This window comes from Chiroxiphia lanceolata, chromosome 3 (assembly GCF_009829145.1).
Source record: "Chiroxiphia lanceolata isolate bChiLan1 chromosome 3, bChiLan1.pri, whole genome shotgun sequence".
NCBI lineage: Eukaryota > Metazoa > Chordata > Aves > Passeriformes > Pipridae > Chiroxiphia > Chiroxiphia lanceolata.
The window spans coordinates 58478696-58501076 of record NC_045639.1 but is presented as its reverse complement, the minus strand read 5'-3'; the positions used below and the strand labels follow the sequence as shown (position 1 = coordinate 58501076).

At 37.4% G+C, this 22381-nt stretch overlaps 1 long non-coding RNA gene across 1 annotated transcript; it reads right to left on the bottom strand.

The window, feature by feature from the left end:
* Positions 1-14007: 14007 nt before the first annotated feature.
* LOC116785176 lies at positions 14008-22081 on the bottom strand. Its single transcript, XR_004356409.1, has 3 exons — positions 21968-22081; positions 19306-19549; positions 14008-15482 (listed from the first exon to the last, which is right to left on the bottom strand). It is a non-coding gene; the product is annotated as an uncharacterized LOC116785176 (long non-coding RNA).
* Positions 22082-22381: the final 300 nt, after the last annotated feature.

Sequence of the window (22381 nt, the reverse complement as noted above, 5' to 3'; positions counted from 1 at the left end):
CATGTTTTATCTGTATCATGGGACACATAATTCATCTTTTCTGCACCTTCAGAAGCACATCACCTCTTTTTCAAATTGCCAAAAGCTTTCTGACTCTTTACATTTTTAACTTATCCTTCTAAAGCAGGTACTTCAATCAAAGCACAGTTCTCTAACTTGTGTTTGTGTTTTGAGGGGCTCATAGGGAATACTTGATGCTGAAGGGTGTGTGGAGGAGTGAAGACCAGGATTTCTAAGTAACTTCTTTATTTCACAGTCTTCAAAATGGAAAATTTCCATGTCTTAAGAGTCTCTTCTTAGCCTTTCATGACTTCTTATGGTTGACAACCCCATTAATGTGATAGTTCTTTAAACTACAAATTTCTCTCTCTTTAGTCTTCCATGAAACCTCCTTCTTTGCATATTTGCTGCTGAAATACCTTTTCCCCCTTTTTCTTAGACCTTTTTAGTACAGCTTCTCACGATGGTTTCCCTGAATTCTTTCTTATCTAGAAGCTAAACCAGGTAAATGAATTTAAATAGCAATACTGCTTGAAGCTACTCTTTTCTCTACAGAAAGATTCACACATTGAATATTACCTGTTTCCAAATTGATTTCAAACATATTTCTGGATAGTTCTTTTTGAAAGAATCAACAAATCTGCTTCCTTTAGCTTTATCACCATCTGTAGGAAAATTCTATGTGTGCTAGTACTGTGAAGGAGTATGTTGTAACACATTAGGTTTAGTGAGTGCCAGGAAGGGCTAGAGGTAGAGCAAGATATATGAAGGATAACCTGCCCCTCTGGAGGGGAAGACTTTGAAGTTCTTTGCAAGGACAGCTGGACACCATCTGATAGTTTATAGGAGATGCAATCCTATACCCGCACAGCCCTCTGAGACTCAGGCAATGGCTAGAGGTTTTGGAGTGTGCTGTCAGTGGGCTCAGTCTAACTGAATCTTGGTTGTTCTGAGCAGTCATCATGGGCTTTGCTAACACAATGTATCACACTCCAAACATACTGATGATAACCAGTCATTGCTCAATGGCCTAGTAGTTCAGTATTGACAACGCCATCTGAATGACCATCTCTCCTGCACTTTATTTCGTGCTTATCCTCATCCAATATCTGAGATATGAGGGTCACATTCCAGTGCCATGTCACACCATGCATCCCCCTTTGGATGGCTACAATACAATCATGAAAGGTACTGTTACTTCAGATATTGTTGTAGGATATGGTAAGGGCCCAAATCAGTCAGTGCCATCAAAATATGTAAATAAAGACAAGCTTCTCTATTTGGGAACGAGCTCAAATTCAATACTTACCACCAGGAGTTATTGTACTGGGTTTCTGTGGCTAGGTTTGGTAGTGGGAGGCACTACAGGGGTGACTTCTGATAAAAGCTGCTAGAAGCTTCCCCTGTCCGGTGGAGCCAATTCCAGCTGGCTCCAGGATGGGCTTCCTGCCCCTGGCCAAGGCCAAGCCACTCAAGAGTGATAGTAATGCCTCTGCGATAACATATTTAAGAACGAAAGGTATTCCATGAAAAGAATTCCAGCCAGGGAAGAGCAGAGTGAAAACATGTGAACAACATGTGAACCAAGGTCAGTGCAGAATGAGTGGGAGAAGGTACTCCTGGCACCAAAGCTGAGGCCCCTGCAGTCCATGGTGAAGACCATGGTGGAGCAACTGTGCCCCTGCAGCCCATGGAGGACCACTGGGGTGCAGAGACCCACCTGCAGCCCATGGAGAAGCCCATGCTGGATCAGGTGGATATCCGAAGGAGGCTGTGACCCCGTGGGAGGCCCAAGATGGGGCAAGGTCCTGCCGGGAACCTGCAGCTCGTGGAGAGAGGAGCCCACGCTGGAGCAGGTTTTTCCCTGGTAGGACTCATGGCCCACATGGGGGACCCACGTCGGTACAGCTCATTTGTGAAGGACTGCACCCCATGGAGGAGTGATCCATGGGACAGCAGTTTCATGAAGAACTGTTGCCTTTGGGATGGACTCATGCCAATGGGGTCCATCAAGGACTGTCTCCAGTGGGAGGGACTCCACGGGAGCAGGGGAAGGACTCCTCTTCCTGAGCAGTGGCAGAAACAACAACTGACCATAACCCCCATTCCCTGTCCCCCTGCACTGCTGGGGGGTAGGAGGGAGAATATGGAAGGAAGGAGGGGTGGGGAGAAAGGTGGTTTTAAGATTATTTTACTTCTCACTGTTTTGCTCTGATTCTGTTAGTAATAAATTCAGTTAATATCCCCACTTAGAGTCTGTTTTACCTGTGATGGTGTTCAGTAAGTGACCTCTCCTAAGGCTCTTAACTCATGAATCCTGAGCTGTTTTTTCTTTCTCTCCTCTGTCCAATTGTAGAGAGGAGTGGGAGAGTGGCTGTAGTGAGTACCTGGCATCAGCCAGGGTCAACCCACTACAGTTATAAAACCTGATGGCAGGCATTCAATTTATGCTCAGGAAATGCTCTGGTTGTGTCTAGCTTGACACAACCAACGTCTGGGCAGTCATTAGCTTGCCTGCCAGAATAGGCTTTAACCTTCCTGTGTCTTCTTTTCTCTGCCATTAGAGGAAGATGTATTTATAAGGTAGAATGTATACACAAGAGATATTTTTCAGAACCGTTTGAATATACTTTGACTAGATTTTGTTTCATTATAAACACTAATTAATTATGATTACACTTCTTTGCAGGAATAGGTCAATTCTGACTCCATTTTGAGTATAATATAATAAATAGAATAATAAAATAAAAATAATTGAGTCAAAGCCAGAAAAAAATTACCTTGCACCCGAATAACCAATTTATCTGTGTTCAGTAGTGATATGTTCTGTGGCAAGATAGCAGACAGAAAATGGTCTCCTCTTGGATTCTGTCAGCTGATATCAGATACTGTTTGTGTTTATTTAAATATTTCATTGTTTTTGCCATTATGCACATTGCTGCAGTATTTTATACTTTAGCTAGCTATTTAGCTATTTTATACTTTAGCTAGTGTGAGCAATGTTCTGTAGTGAAATTGTAATTGGGTTTGTAGGTGTGGTGAGAAGTCCATGCCTAGGTTCCTGAAAGATTTGTTAAAAAAATGCAGCAAATTTTCCTTCTCTTATGTCTGCACACATGTAACAGTTGTTCACCTACTTGGAGATCTCAGTGATAATTTTGGGGGCAGTTTATCACTTCTTATATTCTGAGTCCAGGCTTCTACTTCAGAGATTATTTTGTTCTCAATGCTCTGGGTCTTCGGTCTTTTAGCTTCTGGTGGTGCATTTATTTATCTCATCTTTGTAATTCCATCATTCTAGTGAGACCTGTGCAATGCCTCCACTAATTTTTGACCATCTCAACAGAGGCCATGCAGCTATCATTCTGTCAGTATATAATTGCTTTGCAGTTCTTCCCAGTTCTTTTGTTAAAATGGGTTAGTAACTAACTTTACTGTTGCTTCAAAATGAGTTGAGGGTCACGTTAATCTGCCATATTTTCATACTCAAAGACTGCCTTTGCTTAAAATGCAGCTATGCACATGTGATTTGCCTAAACTGTATTTGTGTAATTTTGGTAGTAAGATCAGAGTGCTTCAGAGTTCTGGTGTCTGGCTCTAAGTAATCTCAGTGGTCTTGAATCCCTAATGATCGCTTTTTCCTCAAGCATAATGCTTAAGCATTTAACATATGCAAACATCATTTCATATTGGTTTTTATATCTGAAAGACCCTGGGAGTTTAAAAATTCTGATACTCTCTTCATTAATTGGTACCTGTAGATCTGTACCTATGCTAAAATACATTTGTCTTTAGTTTGTTGTTCTCTGTGAGGAGGCCTGCAAGTATCATACCATAGCTTACTTTTTTTTTTTTTAAGATTAATTTCCTTGCCTCTTTATGGCAGAAGTGAGATTTTTGTGTTCATATACCAAAAAGTGAGAGGTGCATCTGAAAATCCCATTAGAATGTCTTACTGTCAGAAATAAGTAGCCACACTAATTGACACTGACACCACTAAATTAGTAGTCACGATAACAGCAGCAATAGTGTTATTTTTCCACTGCAGATTTCTAAAATTCTTATCTATCGACTGAAATGAGATGAAGAATGATTTTCCCACCCAATTCTATTTGATTGTACTTTTCCATTACATTGGAAAATATTATGTTTAACAGATCTCTAATATTCTTCACTTGTGCACATGTAATAGCCTTATCTCTTTAGTGCTTTTGTTTACACTATTTTGGCTTTGCCTTGTTTCACAGGATGACAAGTCATCTTGGAGGTTTGTTGTTCTAGACAGGAAGCATTTTTTCATATCCTTAACTGTTCCTGTTATATTCATTTACTACTATTCATTGACTAATGAATACATTCATTAGTAGTTAATATTCATTAACTACTGCTCCGATTGTATATATATATATATATTCTGTATATATTCCAGAATTTCCTTAAGTTAGGAAATAGTATTGAAGGCAGATGATGTTCTAGGTCAGTCAGTTTATTCAGTTTGAGATATAGTATACCTGGGGATTGAGTTCTTCAAAAAGACTTTGTCAATTTTTAGCTATTTTGCTGCAGCTCTGTCAGGCTGTAATGTTCTCGTGGATAACCTTTTGTTTTATTTGCATATCTATTACAGTAATTATTTCTTTCAGATTTAATCTTAGATTTCTACCTTTTTTTTTTCCTGGAAACAGTGACTATTGTTCTTGCACAATTTTCATATTCTTCATACTTGTGATTAGTGTTGCTCCTATGGTCTTCTTAAATTTGATTTGTCATTACTACACATAGATATATCATAAGGTTAGAATTGAAGGGAAGTTACTTTTTAGAACCTTAAGCAGGATGCTTTTGAACCACGTCTGTGTTTTAAATATTGCCAATGAAACCAGCATACATATATTTAAGTAAAAAATGCTTTATATAAAACTGATGATCTGCATTTCTATGTCATGTCCCACCACAGTAATTCCAAAACATTATTGTTTTCCAGTTTTTAGGTCTGATTGCTTGATGTAAATTGCTGTTGCCAAAATATAGATAGGTGCTACCAGGGTATTCATGAAACTGCTAGGTTAGCAGAAAGCTACCATAGCTTCTGACTCTAACTAGCTTTATAGTGGATAGCCTTAAATTTGGACTTTTGGTGTATATACTTGTACGTCATGAATTAAGCATGTTACAAGTGGTTGACACAGAATAACCAAGGGACAACGTTCAGTAAGATTTTCATATCTAAAACAACAAAACACCTATTTTAAGTAGGAATTTTGATATTTCATTATTGGCCACAGTGTATTGCAAGAGAAAATTGCTACTATGAATATAAAAACAGTCCTCTGGATGCTGACAATTTCAATACAGCAGCATTTAATGCCAGTTATAAGGATTTTATCTGTCTGGAATGTCAGTACAGTTCATATGCATATATAGATTTTATATAGGAACCAATTATACTTATTTTGGACCTCAGTTTAGTAAACCTTTCTCTGGAGAACACCTAAGCATATACTGTCTTGAAGATGAAAACATTTTAATAGGTGTTTAAGTGGTTTATCTATTTAAGAATAGTTTTGGGGAGAAACAGTCTTGTATGTTCTCACAGACAAGGAGTGGTTAAATTGGTTATTGAAAACAAACAAAAAAAAAGAACCACAAAATTCCTCCCCAGGCTCAAAAGCTTTTTAACTTTTGCAAAGGCAGCAAGCAGAGTACTTTATTTCTGTTACCAGTGCAAGAATGGAAGGTTTTACATCTATGTAGCTTGGCAACTCTGGTAACAGCATTACTTTGCAAGAGGTGTTTGTTTACTTTGCTGATGTTGGGGTCCATTCTTTTGTATTTGTTTTCTTTTTCTTTCCTGGGGTGATAGGGTTGAAGCAACAGGATGAGAGATGTCAAGCATGCTGCTTGTAGTCTGACAAATATTATAGTCTGGCAAAACTGTATGGTTTCCTTTATCAAGACAGCTGTGTTTTTACATAAATGATCTTAATTTGGCCTGCAGATGGATTATGCCTGATACTCAAATGTATTACCTTGAAAGGTCATTCTGGATGCCAGTCTGGAAAGCCTCACAGACTGACATATATTCTTGTTTAGTACTTAAGAAAATAGTACTAGAATGAAAAGTACTTCCAAAATAGCAAAGAAAGTTATTGCTACTCACGGAATCACTTTGAAATAAAGATTGCTGAATGGGCTGCTTCGTTTTGATCACAGGGAATAGTTAAACTTTTTTAAATTAGGCTCCTGTTAAATAGATTTTTATGTCTCTTAACTGTCATCAGGATTGTTCATAGAAGCATGACAAGACTGGGATGAGGAATAATTCAGAGCAGTTATGTGTCCAACACTGCAAATTGCAGCAATAAAAGAAATTGGTCTTTTATTTTAATAATCACTTATACGTAATTTGATCAATGATCACGAAAACTCATTCTAAAGAATGTCAAAGATGAACTCAAAGATATTGCCCTGTTTATTAAAAATCAGTTACATGAAAATCATTATTTTACACTTTCACAGAAGCTGTATGTTCATCACATAATATAAAAAAGGGGAGATTTAACAGAGAAATGGATCTATTGCTATCTATGGAAATATTACGTGATTTTCTTTGTACTTCTGTGCTAATCAATACGTATAAAAGACCTTTCATGTCATGAAAATTTTGAAGATGTTTTTGTAGGTCTAAATGCTGAAAAATGAATTAAATATGTTCCTGTGTCGTGTAACTACAGACTTGCATATCCTATCAACTGGCTAGGTAAGATGCCCAAAAATCATATGCTTTAGTGGTAGAATTCACAGCTGATCATGAGATCAGTAATCTTGAGGCTTGGGCTTTTATCTGATTTGGAATCTGACTGAGGCTGAGGCTTTAACATCACAATGAAGAATGCCAAAACACATGAAAGAAAGACATGTTTTTAATTTAGTGACCTTATGAAGAATGGAGAGGCTCACATTCAAGCTTTCTCATCTGCAAGTTCAGATTGGATACGGGTGCAGTGAATCAAACAGGAACCATGTCCCACTTTTGCTATTTCCAGTTAACTGGCTTGGTTTTTATGTGCTGCCCAAAATAGTATTTGGACACTAAAGCAGTAGTTCTGAAACCTTCTAGTCTGGTTTTTCTTCTCAATGTGCACAGCATCTATAAGTATGACCCAAGTTTTTACATTCAGATGCATACATACTTGGAACAAATTGCTTCACATTTCCTTAAATATGGTGGTTTTGTGGCAAGAAGCAGAAGGGAAGATGTCTTGGGATGTAAACTTCTCAGTATCTTATCCTGTTTTTATCCTTACCCAAACATAGAAAAAAATGCCCAGAAAGAACTTTATGAAGTCATGGTTAATATCCCAGGTACAAAATGCTGAAATATTAAATGTCTTTACAAAAGAGAAGAGATAGAGACCCATGATAACTGTTCAGCATTCTGGACTAACCCATGTAAAATTAAATCTGCATTGTAGTGAATACTAAAAGACAGTTAAGTGATCTGAAGTCTATTTTTCAATCTCCTAATGTCACATGTACTTCCATTAGAATATAATGGAATAGGAATTGTTCATAATGAACCATCAGATTGTCTTGTTAGCAGAAACTGAAGGGATTCTCACCTAAACAATAAAATTGTAAGTAATGATGAGTTTCAGAAAAGTTCTTTCAGGAAATTGGTATTTTTCTTAGCCTTACACCATGCAGCACCAAGCAGCTTTAAGTCCTATCTCCTATGTGGAGAAAATATAACCATACCCTAGCAATTCTTCTATGTATTTTGCATCTTCCTTAGGAAGACTGGACTTTGAAACTGTAGGCCATTTAAAGTCTTGTGTATCCCTTCCTTCCTAGAATTAGCCCCTGCAAGACTTAACATTGTTCTTCCTCAGCTCGCCAATGACCAAATGATCTGTAAAATTTTCACTTTTTTCAAGTGTGATTAGGCTGTAAATTTGGGCACTTGTCTTCATATTCATATTTGAGACAGAACTAACATGCAGCAGTTTCCTGAAGCATTTTTCACTGAAAAGCTGAAGGCTTCTTAATGTTCTGTTTCTGTAAAGCACATCTGCCTCATACATTAAAATGTTGACAGTAAGTGACTGGTGAAGTTACAATTTGTATTTCATGTGACTGAATCTTACAAAACTAGAAATTAAGAATTCAGCTCAATGTAGAGTTTTGAAGAGTTGAGTAGTATACTTTCTAATTTACATACTTGCAGCAGAGATATTTGAAGTGCTCCTGATCTTCCACTATCATATTAGATTTAGATAAAAATATCTTAGATGTAATCCTTATCACTGTAGTTTGATAGAATATACTTGAATTAATTGGTTTTTTCTATGACTGCATTGAGCAAATTTTTTCATTTTGACTTGCCAGAATCTGATCCAGTCAGTATCACAAATTTTACATATGTAAACTCACAACTCTACCTGCTGGTTTCCATCATCAGTTCTCTAAATAATACTGGAAGTAACCCAGTGATGGTATGCAATCAGATCTAACACCTTTCTTTAAGTGAATAATTACTAGGTATGAGTCCACTTTACAAAATACCATCATAGTTAATGCAAGACACACATGGCAAAACCTAAACCATATGAGCTCTGAATTGGTATATTTCTGGACAGTGTTAGAATCTTTTACCCATTCTTTGGAAACAGTCACAAAGACAAAGTTGGTGTCACACATGGTTTAGACATTTCTTTGGCAAATATCTATGTTTATGTAATAAAAAGGGAAATTGGAATATGAATAGGTAATTAATTTCTCATTATTCACCTCCCTAGTACTGGACAGCTTGAAATATTTCAGATATTTATCTGAGATTTATAAGGAGATAATAAATCACATGAAATTAATAGTTACTGCTTGTCAGCACTTCAGGGCAGATCATTGTTAGTACGTCACCTTAAAAATACATGTAAATATATTTTTGAAAACTGGCATAACTTCTGAGTGCTTCATACAATGATAGAACTGAATGTCAGAGGTAACTACTCGCCTCCTTAGTCATGATATGATTTAATTTTTACCAAATGCCAAGGAATGTAATTGACACTAATCCCTGATTGTTCTGTTTTTGTTAAGGACTGTTGGTTCTGTTGGGAATATTTTAGCAACATGAAGAGGTGTAAATAGTTGTGATCTGGCTAAATAGAGGCTATTATTTCCCTGTACTTTTTTTTCAACTCTTACCTGGTCAGTAAGTTGATTCATAGCATTTTTTTAAATTAAGGAGAAAAACTGCTCTAAAGCTCATTTTTGTATTCTGCTGTCGCTTACATTATACTGAGGAGTCTCTTCTGATAGTTATGTCTGTGGAAAATTATTTTTCAGCAATTAAAATGTGCTTGCAAAGAGATAAGATCATGGTACAGCATAGCTGATTTTAATATTCTCAGAACACTTTTCAGACCATAAAATTTATCATAAAATCGGTGTTGTCACTAAGCTACATAATGCAGAAGTGTAAATCAATGGTCTGGAAATGCAGCAGAAATCATGCAGAGGCAAAAGTAATCATAGTCTTCCTAGAAGACACATGGTGAGATCCAGTTAGCTTAAATCACATACAGGCTTCAGCTAACAGAATTGCTTCCAGGGATGCTGAAAAAACCCTTATTCTGACTGTAGAGAAAATGAAATGCTGCATTTACAGAGGCTGCTTCAATATACACCCAAATTGTACCTATCCATACTGGGGGAGAACAGACAGCCACTTGGTCTACACAAAGCTAAGAGACCAGTTACTCAGAGGTAAAACATTATGTATGATCTCACCAGCAGTCAGGAAGGCTAAAACTAAGGCAGAACTCATCAAAAAGAAGTGTAAAGAAGACAGACAGTGTGAATGCAAAAAAAGTTCACAGAGTCCGACATGGAAAATTCTGTCAAGTTTGAAAACAGAATTTCAGCAAGATATCTATACAGTGCTCAGACTTCCAACCACCCTGACAAAGAACTGGCTAAGCTGGATGCTCATGCAGGACTTTTCTCTCATTTGTGACACACAATGCAGGGCCTGGGAATTAAAAAAAAAGCAAAACACACAACCAAAACTAAGAACATATAACAGCAAATAAGTGCATACATAAATAGACTAAGTACCTAAACCAGGTGGACCTGTTTCCATCAATATAAAGAGGAAGAAATTTAGAGTGCAAAACAAAAATTTTTTTTTAATCCTACCTAATTTAATATGCAACAATTTTTGCTTTCTCTGTTATCAAGATCAAATGCCCTTTTCAATAACATAAAATCAATTCTCAGTAAAGGAATGCCCTGATAAAACTTCTTAGTCTGTGATTTCTAGGATCACATGAACTGGTCTAATAATCTCTTCTGTCCTTAATTTTATTATCAATTTTGTTTGACTCATGGTTTGTTTCTTTATCCCTTTTTATCTTAGTATTTCATGGTTTTGTGTTAGCATTATGTATATTTATTATTGTTATTTCAGTGGTATCCAGTGAATACACAAATGGCAGTAGGCACAAATTGAAGTACAAGAAACTCCATTTACTCATGAGGAAAACCTTTTTTACACTGAGGGTGACCAAAGACTGAAAAGGTTGCCTAGAGAGACTGTTCAAAACCCATCTGGACATGCCTCTGAGCAACCTGGTCTAGTTGTCCTTGCCTTGAATAGGAGGTTTGATCTCTAGAGGTGCCTTCTATGTTGAGTCGATAAAAGTATTAATATTATGGGAGAACTGTATTTGTATTTATAGATCTGTTTAGAATTAATTGCAAGAAAGTTAGAAAACAAAGATAATTCAAATTCATGTTATACTCCAAAAGTACCCCATACTGCAGTACTCACGGTAGGTTGTTCTGAATTTGAATAATTTACAGGTTTATTCATTAATGAGGCCCAGTTTGGGGGGGGGTTTGTACTTAGATGAGAAACCTCTCCCTTGTATTAATGTAACAAGAAAGCAAAATTAAGTTTCAAATGTAACTAGGGAGGGCTGCATGATGAAAATGCAGTATGGACTGGCAACAAAAAATGCCACAGAACGAAGGACACAGGAAACATATAGTCTAGAGCAAGTATGGTCTTGTCATTGCTAGTATCTGGTTAACGTGAGCAAGTGATTTTTCTCAAGATTGATTTCCAGAATAATTAGTCCCATTTCCACCATTTGTACCTGAGGTAAACATTTCTAATCTTTCAAGAATGCTCAGTTTTGGGTAGGATGGGAGAGTACATATGCAGTCTTCATAGTCCACCAGTCAGAAGTCACTGCACTGTCTGAGAAGCTGTCAGCTCCTCCTGTGCTCTTCCACCACAGCTCTTGGCTGTCTGTTTGTGGCTGTCAAAGAGTCAAACATTTCCTTCTTGGCTGCCGGATGGAAAGGAAGTCCCATCTGCTTCCTGGTGCTGGAGGTGGCACAAAGAGCGAGGTGGCCAATAAAAGCAAATGTACAAAGTGAGACAGGATTTGATGACCTCTCAGAGTGAAGCTTTGTGTCATCATGCTGGAAGGCAATCATTGTTCCTGTGTATAATTAGACGTCTGACTAACACCGTACCACAGCCTTGCAACAAAGAGGATTAACGGATTTAAAGGTTTAGAGATTCTTGATTCTTGTTTCCTTTTTCTTTCATAAATGATACATTTCTAGACTTGGATCAGTCAGGGTTGTATCACTCATCACCTCAGAAATAAAGGCTTTTACTGATTGCTTAAGATAATTTAATGCTTATGAAAAGTGCCAGACAAGTTGATAGCCTTAAAGCCTTCCTCTTTAAATTCTCTGCAGTGCCTTCAGACACTGCTTGAAACATGCTTTCTGCATCTTAAATCTGTCTCTTTATTTTCTGACTGGTCTTGAACCCTAGACTTGTTGGTGTAAATCACTATAATATTGTAAAATTAATTTATACTGCGCTGGCTTGCAGGACATAGGGCTTTTGTCCAGAAAGTGTAGGTATGTGGAATGTCTCTCTGTATTGAGTACAGAAACAGCAAACATGCTTAAACTAGCTTGGAGGTGGTACGTTCAATAAGATCTATTTCTACTATCTGAATACTTCCTCAGACACTTTATATTGTCAGAAGACAGGTTTTCAGTGAGCAAAGAGCCATATCAAGCCAGATCCACATGTTCACATCCATATTAGTGTCGTATTGGTCTACATCTTGCATCACAAGAACTGCTACCAGCTGTGCAGTGCTTCTCTCTCTAACTGTGGGACATGTACTAAGGTACTTTCATTTTCTTATGAGTTTGCCAGCCTTGCACCACTATCTGTGTCAAAGATGTGAAAATATTATTGTTTATATAAACAATTTCCATGTGAAGATGCTCATTATTAATGGAGGCAGATCTGAATATAAAATTTAAAGAACCCTCCCCCCCACTACATTGACAGCAAGAGCTTTAAATGCAAATTTTCTTAAGGAGTTGAGGTTATAAAATATGGATTTTTCTCTAGTGTAAATGATAAATGTATCTGCTGTTCCATTGTTTAGTTTATGTTTTCTGTGTTAGCCCAAATTTTATGGACTTTGTTAATACTGCACTACAGAATTTATGAGAGACTGGTAGCGTGGCTTTCTGGAAAACCATAAACTTGAGATATCTTTTTTAATTACATCTTGACTTACATATTATTAAAGAGCAGTCAAAGTAGATTGATTTGTGTCAGTCTTAAGGTAGGTAATTTTCTTTACTTGTCTGTATTTCTTGTTAATGTCAGTTCATTTCTTTTGGAAGCTAGGGATTTGGTTTTGTTTGGGGTTTTTTCTATAACCTTATCATGCTTTTTTGTGTTTGAAGACAATTTTCCCCCATTATCTTTGATTTCATTGTTATTCTTCTCAGCAGTACAATCAACAAAGCATACAGAATACACTACCAATGCCAAGTTATCTTGCAGTTGTGTTAGGGAGCTCTTTTTTCCTTTTCCCAGTAAAAAAGAAACAGAAGAGATGGTATCTGAATAAAGTGTTTATTTTTTCTGGTGCCACTGCTCTAGGTGCAACGTCCACTCGCCCCTAGGCCATGATCCTGCTTTGCAAATGGCACTGTTAGGACCATTCACCTGACAGCTAGCAGTGATGTCAGGCATGGTGTCTCTGATTTGTGCTAACCATGGTTTTACAGACATAGCAAGGAGGGAAGAGAGCTGTCACAAGATTGTGTAACTAGTTCACTGTTATTCACTTCTTTTATGTTTTCTTCAAGCACTGCTGAGTTTCAATTCAAAATTATTGAAAAGCAAGATTATTTACTTTTCCTTGTTCTCCAGTTGTCTTATTTGATACATATTGGGAAGAAAAATAAATCTACATTCAATAAAAAAAATCAGTTTATTGAACTAGAGTATTAGTACTTTTATTTGCAAAGAATTTTTTTTTTCATATGATTCTTTGACATCTCTAGAAGGGGACAGCAAGATATGATGGAATAATTGTCTGGCCCAAAACTTCCATCTGAGCCCATCCCAGAAAAATCAAGTCATCATCTGCTAGGACAATGAATGTAGTAATAGGAGAGAGTTTGGGAAAGGACACGGTGGGGAGGAAAGTTATGTGACGCAGATTTTTTTCACTGCTGTATTTAACGATACAAGACATAAACAGTGGGGAAGAAATATGGATTCTAGCAGCAGCCTTCTGTATTTCTGCAAGGCAGGGAGCAGGGTGTCTTAGTAGAAAAGAAAACCTAGAAGCATCTACCAACAGGGCCTAGGCAATAATGAGCAATATCTTAAAGGTATAAGACACCATATAATTGCTATACCTTAGGGAGGACTTGAAGTGCAAGACATGGTCCAACATCACTTGACTTTTCACTTTGCATCATGGTATGATGCGCTTCAAGGACATGTCCTGGATCTCCACATGATATTTAGGAGGTCAGGGATGTCAATAAGAGAAGGATGACATCTGCATGGTTCTGGAATTCTAGCAATTACTTTATTAACAACATTTAATAGCATCAAAATACTCAGTGGTATTGTGCTTTCTTGGTCTCGGTCTTGTCAGATCTCACTCAGAGTCCAAAAATTGATCTTGCTGAGGTCAAGATCAGAAAAATTATTAGAAATACAGGATTTAAAGCTGTCTCTGAGAACAAAAAGGATGATTAACACTGGGCTGACTGAAAGGTACCTTTATCCTCACACTGGTGCTGGTTTGAACACTTGAATCAGTTTTGGCACAGACTTCTCTGTCATGGATAACTGAGTACCAAACAGCAATGGAGATTTTAAACCAGAGCCAAGCACTTTCTTTTTACTTAAGTGTGGGGTATTTCTTGGTGAGGTCAGTGTCTGAAATTGAATCTATTTGAATTATGCTGCCCTACACTTCTTGTTCTAAAATTATTTGCAAGGCATTGCATTGAAGTGTTTATGTCCTTTAAACCTGAAATGCTCAGGTTTAAAAGTAATTTATATCATTTAGAGTACTTGCCCATTTTCAGTTATTGAAATAAAGTAATTTACAGTAATTCTGAGTGTTTGGACATTTGTTTGTTAAGTAACATTTCTTGTAATTTCTGAAAGATATTTATCTTAGAAGTTAACTGGAAGCAATTCATATTTTCTCATCAAATTTTCTCACCTCAGCAGAAAAATAAGTTGAGGTTTAGTCTGAAGGAGAGTGAAGAGCTATATGTAATATAATTGTCTCATCTCTACAAGCAATTACAATGAAGATGTATTTTAAAAATTAATACTATGAGGTGAGGCTATGAAATGTTAAAATTTGAGATGGCAGTTGGTCTTCTATCAAATCTCTCAACCTTCTTATGCAAACCTGTCTTTACTTCATCAGTTACGATTTTATCGACAATCTTTATCTTTGCCCTGTGTACTGTTTTCGTAGCCTATCTTATCTCTTTCCATCCCACTCAGTAGTATCCTGTGACTTACTCTCATCACAGTTGGTCCCTTCTCTCTGACCAAGTTCTTTTCTCCTCTACTTTTAACTCTCTAAATCAAGGGGAATCATTGGGAAACCCAACGAAGTGTTTGTTGACCTTAGTTTAGGTGCTCAGAATTTGCACTTGCAGCTCAAGTCATGATAACATCATGTTCAGCCTCTTAGGGGTGACAACTTTGCAGAATTAAACTGTTAAAATCTTGATCTACTGAACATGTGTGAACTTCCTTCTCCACACACTCCTCTCCACCCCCCAATAGTATGAAATTTAATCAACTAGGGTCAGATTTCAGAGAGATGCCAAAAGGCACATCCTTGATATGAAGTGTGCTCACTCCTCCCTCTGTCCTAGGTTTTAATCTGAAATGTGAAACACTCAGTTTAAGGTCACTGGAGTCAGTTCACATGGACAAAACTTCTTTTTCCATAGCCTTGTCCTTGAAAGCAGTCAAGTTATTTTTACTGTAATATACCCAAAACAAACAAACAAAAAATTTAAAACTTGTCAAATGGAGACACCTAAGATGGAAAATTTTATCCCAAATGATTGAAGCTTGGCAATGTTACAAATACCTGAAAAAAAAAAGCCATTAAATGGGAGGTGTCAGGGAATCTAAATAGGTTTTACTGTTAGCTTTGGCTTTAAAGTATGTATTAAAACCATTAGTTTACCATTAGTTCCCAAGGTGTTAATCAAATGCATTCATTTTCCTTCACAGTTGTGCGCAGATATAATAACCTAGACAGCAGCTCCATCATAGGTAATGGTGACTAAATATAGGTGCTAATACAGAGCCTATCTTTGGTCTTCTGGTTGTCTGTAAGAAGCCCAGCACTATTCCTATGCTTTGATGACCCACAAGATCCATGTAAGTCTTGAAAGTACATTGTGAGCTGAATTTTTACTGTTCAAATGCTTAGTTAGCATTTTAAGTTGGTCAGATGATGGAGAAGTAAAAAGTGTAGGTAGAGCAACCAAAATTGCCCATTCTTGTTGTCACTGAAGATCACTTAATAAAAAGAGATCCTGTGTGCTCCTGATCTTGAACAGATTCCTATCTGTGGAGGTAGGTTTTTCAGACATCCTTTGGCCTAAGATATGGCATGAAGGGTTAAATTCCAGCAGGATCAGTGGAACTAATCAGTGCTATTTAAATCAGAGTTTTAACTTATTATTGTCCATGTTAAAAGACACAGTTCTGTAGCTATTGCTGCCCAACTTCAGATTTTTCAGGCTTTGAACACCATTTGAATGGTTCTTTCCAAAGTTTAAAAAAAAAATAAATATAAACCCCTCTGTTATTACCAAAAAAAAAAAAACATGTTCAGATCTAAGTAATTTTTTTTTTTAATTATTTTATTTGAGAAACTCGTGGACATAGTAAAATACCATTTGCTCATGGAACCACAGCATGCACTATTACAATTAAACCAGAGTATCCACATGTAAATGAACTTTTCCTTCAAAGTTCACAGGATGTGAACTCCAACTTCAGCTTCACATTGGGTCCATTTCTTTAAGACAGGATCCATACCATTTTTTGTTTTGCCTTAGTTACCACAGTTCGTATCTCAAAAGTACGGCAAAGGATTAATTTTTGTTTGGTTTTTTCCTTTTTGATTTTTCCCTGTAGAATAACCATCTGAATATATTGTGATTACATTACTCTTTTTGAGAAATGAAACAAAGATACTGAATTTTAAACATTAGTCTATTTCCTCTGTTAACAAAACAAGAGTGGTCACAGTAAAAGATTTTCTAAACTCTGAAGGAACATTGTCTTTCACTGCAAAAAAGTGTTGAAAAATCAGCTGCTCAGTGTTGACATTTCCTGTGTCACATCTTCACACAAAGTGATGGACAGAAACGGTCCCTGAATTGTGTAGAGGCAAAGATTTCTGATAGCTGAACAGAACTTACTTACATTCCAAGATAATTTGCCAGAGCTGCAGAAAAATAATAATACTACCCAAATTATGCCATTCTTAAACCATTTAAAGCCTGTTTATTTATCTGCTAAATTAGTTTTAGTAACAACAAGGAGTTTGTACACTTTTTATACCAAAACTTTAGGCCCTGACAACATCAGGAGGTAGGCAAGGTTCTGTTTGCCCAGTGCTTGTGGTTTTGCTTTCCATCAATATTCTGTCACAGGGATCCCAAAAACATTTGAGTAGACTACATTCAACCCTAATGCAGACAGTGTCTCATGATCTCACTTACCACATGATCACTGAGACCATTTCACATACCCTGTCATCATATAACATTCCTCTGGAAGGAAGGAATTTGTTTACATGGGAAACATCTCATGTACTTTAGGATTTCTTTTTCATGTGATATAGCAGAGGAAAACAAAGATAAAAGTCATTTTTCAAAGAGGAATACAAACATGCACCAAGTAAGCCTTTAGAAATACTTTTCCTAGCTTTAATGCCATCAGAAATGTTTATTTTCGATTTTTGGACATTTGAAAACAGATCTCCCCTCTGCAGTAAGAAATCTGAGACTGGCATATACAGTCATGCCAACAGCCGCTAGTTCAGCACACTGTTTCTGCTAGGACCTCTATCAGCTGCTTCAGAAAATGTTACAGAATGAACTGGCCACAGAGATGTGTTTCTTAACCCATGTTAGTTAGATGTTGTTCTGCCTTGAAGCCTAACTCTGTCCACAAACTCCTGTGGGCTTTTAGAAATGCTTATTTTGGATGTTCTTCTTATCCACACATGTCCAAGACTTTTTTTGAGTTCTGCAGTACTCTTGACCTAAATCATACTTCGTGGCATGAATCCCAGACTGATTGCATGTTCTGGGTAATTGTTTCATTCATATTCCATTCCCCACACCACAACTGGGAAGCAAAGTTTAGGTTAAACAGCTAGCTACATATGCCAACTCTACAATAATGCTTTTTTTCCTTCTAAATGCAGTTGGAACCTACCAGCAGCTCAGTATGGCCAAGCAGCTGCAGAAAATACTCATTTCTGGATTACTCATCTGAGAGTGTCTGCCTTCTCTTATACCTGACTGTTTATTCCAGCTCCTCTACCTGATTACCCACAACTCCCACTTTCCCCGGCTCTTCCTTCCCTTATATTCTTCAAACTTATCCCCCTCTAAAATAAGGCCATTTGAAACATTTTGTAGTGACAGAGGCAGCTGAGTTAACCTGTGTAATGTAAGACGCATAGGTAGCCCCAGAAATGCCAAGGCAGTGAAAAGAATTCAGAAAGTTTGTTTGGAAGGCCAGAACACAAGAAACTTACAAAATACCTAACAGTGTGGTTTACATACCGCCTGAGGGAGAAAAAGGCCAGTTCCCTCCCTCCCGCTCAGGGCCTCTTTATCCTCTCTGTTTCTCCCCCGCCTTCCCAAGGCCTCTGTGCATGTCTGTTAGGGCTATTTCTCTCCAGCACAGGAGAGAGAGAGAGATAACATAGCTCTCTCTGCAACCCCCTCTGGACTGCAGAAGGGAAAAAAAAACATCTAACCCTCTTGGGAAGGCACTTTGCAGTCTTCCTAAGAGAAAACAAGAATTTCTAGCTTTCCTGTTACAAATGCTTCCAAAAGCAAACTACCTCTACAATCTTAATTTCTCAAGGAATCTGACTCTCTCTTACATTTTGCCATGTTCCTTTTTTTCTGGTTTTCATTTTTCATAAGGACTTCAGGATAAAGACTGTATTATTTTAATGTTTGCAAATTATCTACGATATGTTATAGGCCACATTTTTGTCAGTCTTAAAAAGAGAGAAATCTTTCAGACACTACAATTCACCACCATTGTGAGTGAATTGTGGCTACTGACAAATGGGATAATACACAAACAAAAATGCAGAAGAGTGGAATGTATCCCTTATTTTTTGTCAATTTTTCATCTGGATTCTAATTCCATTCAAAACTACATATTAAAAATGCCGTGATATCTTCATTAATTAGTGTTAGCCAGGGTAGCGCTTCAATGTTTCATATACTGTCTTATTTAGTTGGCTGTATTTTATACCCTAACATCCACTCAAGGTACTGCAGAGTATCCTTCCTCAGTTCACACCAATAAGAGGAGACTGGCTATACAACCAAGAGTTTCTACTCTTTAGAGAGACAAGGAAAGGACCAGTTCAGGAAACAATGCAGGCCACACAGTGTTGACCCAGTGCATCTCAGATAAATGGTCTTCCGACATGAGACACCTGACAGAGATGGGACCCCTGTGCTCACACCAGTACAATGCCCATCCTTCCTTTTACACAGCAGGATCCAAAAGCAGGCTGTGAATCATAATGGAGGCTGCCTCCAGATACCTCTAGAGTTGACCTGGAGGCTACATTCACTGGGACTTGGGTGTGGAAAGTGCTAACCTGGAAGAGGTTATCCTCTCCCAAGACTACTCACCTTGAATTTCTTGGCTGCTTCCTTTTCTTCTACAAGGTCTTAGTTTGTGGGATCTTTTTTCCACTAAGTTTGTGTGTCACCTTTGATTCAGAGAAAGAGAAGGAATGGGAGATGCAGACGTGATCAGAAAACTAAGGGTGAAGACACATGTCCATCTGCAAGACTGAGAACTGACTGCTGGGCTGACAGTGTGTCTGGAAAACCATGGTTCCACATGGAGTGAGAAGAGTTAGCATTAGCATCTCTGTAAGAGAGAGAAGGAAAGAAAGTAGAAGAAGAGCACTTGTCCCTCAGGTATTGGGATAGGAACCTGAGGTCCGGGTGGGAAGGAGGGTAGTACTGTGACTACAAAATTTAAAGAGAATTGTGTTCTAATCAGAAAAAAGACAGTGTTCCAAGGGTGTGATTCTTATTGTATATGTTGGAGGCAGCAATGGCCATTTAAGGTATTAGATGTGATCTTTAAAGCTGTGGATACTGTAAAAGAAAGTATTAATGCTGCTTGAGTTTCTGCCCTTCAGTTTTGCATTACTCACCACTGAAATGCAGACAATTACATTAAAGCGGTTCAATAAAGGCTCTTACAAAGAACCAAGCTTGAAAAGAAGGGATGCTGTATCTCAGTCTCAGATAAATTGGCTTCAAAGCAACTAAAAACTATGTTAATAGTGGATGGCTCCCTCCAAACTAGGATAGTACTATAGAGGTTTGAACAGTAAAAGAAGGAGAGTGAATTTAGGGTGAGGTAAATGCTAGGCTAAATATATAATAAGAGACTGGAAGACTGGTTTGAACCACTGGATATTTTTCCAGTTATATCAATAAGACCAACATTTAGCATAATTTGTTTTGTTTCAATTATTTATTTTTCCTCAAAATATGTTTGTATTAATATAGCATTCAGGAAATATGCTGGTTTGATCTCAAGAGCTCTAGAGGTCTACTCCCAGGACGAATACCTCAAGGGCAGCAAGAGATCAAAATGCTTCATAGTGACATACTTAGGGTCTGTTGAGTCAGAATCTGTTGTCCTTTTTTTGACAGGTATTCTGTTTTTTGTGTGATCCTTTTGAAGTCATGGGGCTATCCATTGTTTCAGGGATTCAAAATCTGACAATAGAAGAGTTCCTTCTAAGGGTAAAATGGTGATTATTTGTACCACCCTTGATATTTTGGATAGCATACTTCACAGACATGCTAACTGGGATGACTCTTGTTTTTGTGATGTTGAAATTGTTGGCTAAAGCCTTCATCTGCGTAATTCAGTATTTGATATTTCATCTAGAGGAAGGAGAGGAAGGAAGAAAGGGCAGTCTGACTTTTTTCTTCAGTTGAAGTTTTGTTTTCACAAATAATAACAAGCATATTAGCTAAAGAACTAAAAAAAATAATTAGAGATTAAGGTTACTTTCAAGGTTCTTTTAAAGTGTGGTATCATTAAAAGCAAGGAAGACTTGATATAGCCAATGCACAAAATTAGTCTAGTCTGTACTTTATATATAAACATGCGTGGTATCAGTAGGAATTCTTTTTATATATATGAAAGGATAAGCAAATCTCTCAGTTTATATATTCTAGGAAAATATTTGTTTGCTGAGTACATGCTGAGCATCGTTCCTGCCTTTTCTTAGAATAAGCCCTCATCTCCCTGTGGTTAGCCAAACTGAATACACAGTTCATATAGTTTAAGGATTACTTAATTTAACAAACCTCCATCCGTTGTACTTTGCATTTATGATGCTGGCACATCACAACAATGGCCGGATGTGCATTACTAATACAGTGTTTTTCGTTTTGATTTTGCCAGCTTCATATGATATTTTTATCTGAATCATATGTGCAGCACTGGATTGTTACTGAGACTGTACAGTTAGCATGTATAGAAGGAAAACTTTCTTCCTTTCCTGGTAACAAGGGGAGTACTGATGAGAATAGTGCCAGACTAATTTAGTAGAGGCAGAAATGCAGTATAAGATAGTCATCACTTCCAAATTCTGTCTTTTCAGTCTAACACCAGGTAATGGAACTGCACTGGTTGACAGGAACTGCAACTTCTCCCCTAAGGTAAAAGGCAAGATCTATGTGGCTAAGAGTGGCAGAGGCAACAAGTGGGTGAAGTTGTTTTTTGTTTACCCTGATCATTTCCATGGTGCAGTTTATGAATTGACACCAAAACAATTTGTGTATCAGTAGTTACAGATTGCTGTGCAAAGGAATCATAAAGTCATATAATCATCAAGCTTGAAATAGACCTTTAAGATCATCAAAACCGACTGTCAACCCAGCACTGCCACTGTAACCCCTAAACTACTAACCCGAATCACCCAGGACTACAACAGACACCTTGTAAACACCTCCAGGGATGGTGAAGGAACGAGCAGGCTGGGATAATAACAGCAGATAACATCTCAAGCTTAAAAATCTTTGTTATCAGAAAAAAACATACCTAGAATCCAGGCCTAAATCTCACAGAATCATCTTCTTTTCTCTTGCTCCTTACCTTTGGCTCCTCTGCCCCCAAACAACTAAGTTTGTATCCTGTATATATCAGGAATTTGAAACAGAAGAATTTTTGTGACACATCTATTTAAGTTACCTTTGTTGTATATGTGCTCTATACACCTTGAGTCGCTATCTCTATACATGTTTCAGTTATTCTTACCTGGCAAATTCATAATCCACAGCCTCAACATCTGAGAAGCCATTCTTTATAGTCTGCAGTTCCAGTTGCAGTTCCAGGTCACAAATTGAAAGTGAGATGAATTTAGGAATGAGAACAAAGGCTCATTCGTCTACTTTAAAGCCACAGGGCTTCCATCTATTCAGCTCTTAACCTTCTTAACTACCTTAACAGCAAGGTAGGGAATGAGCCAAGAGGCAGACAGAGCAGCAAAATTATTTACTCAGAGCAACTGGAATTAGATTAGATATTAGGAGACATGGACCTGAGACAACAGCAGGTTTAATGAAAGTGCTATGGGAACATAAGTACATTGATAAGGGCACTTGACAGAAGTAAGAAACGAAGTAAGAAAAACCTTTCAAAAGGCTGTGAAAACGGTTAGATAAACAGGAC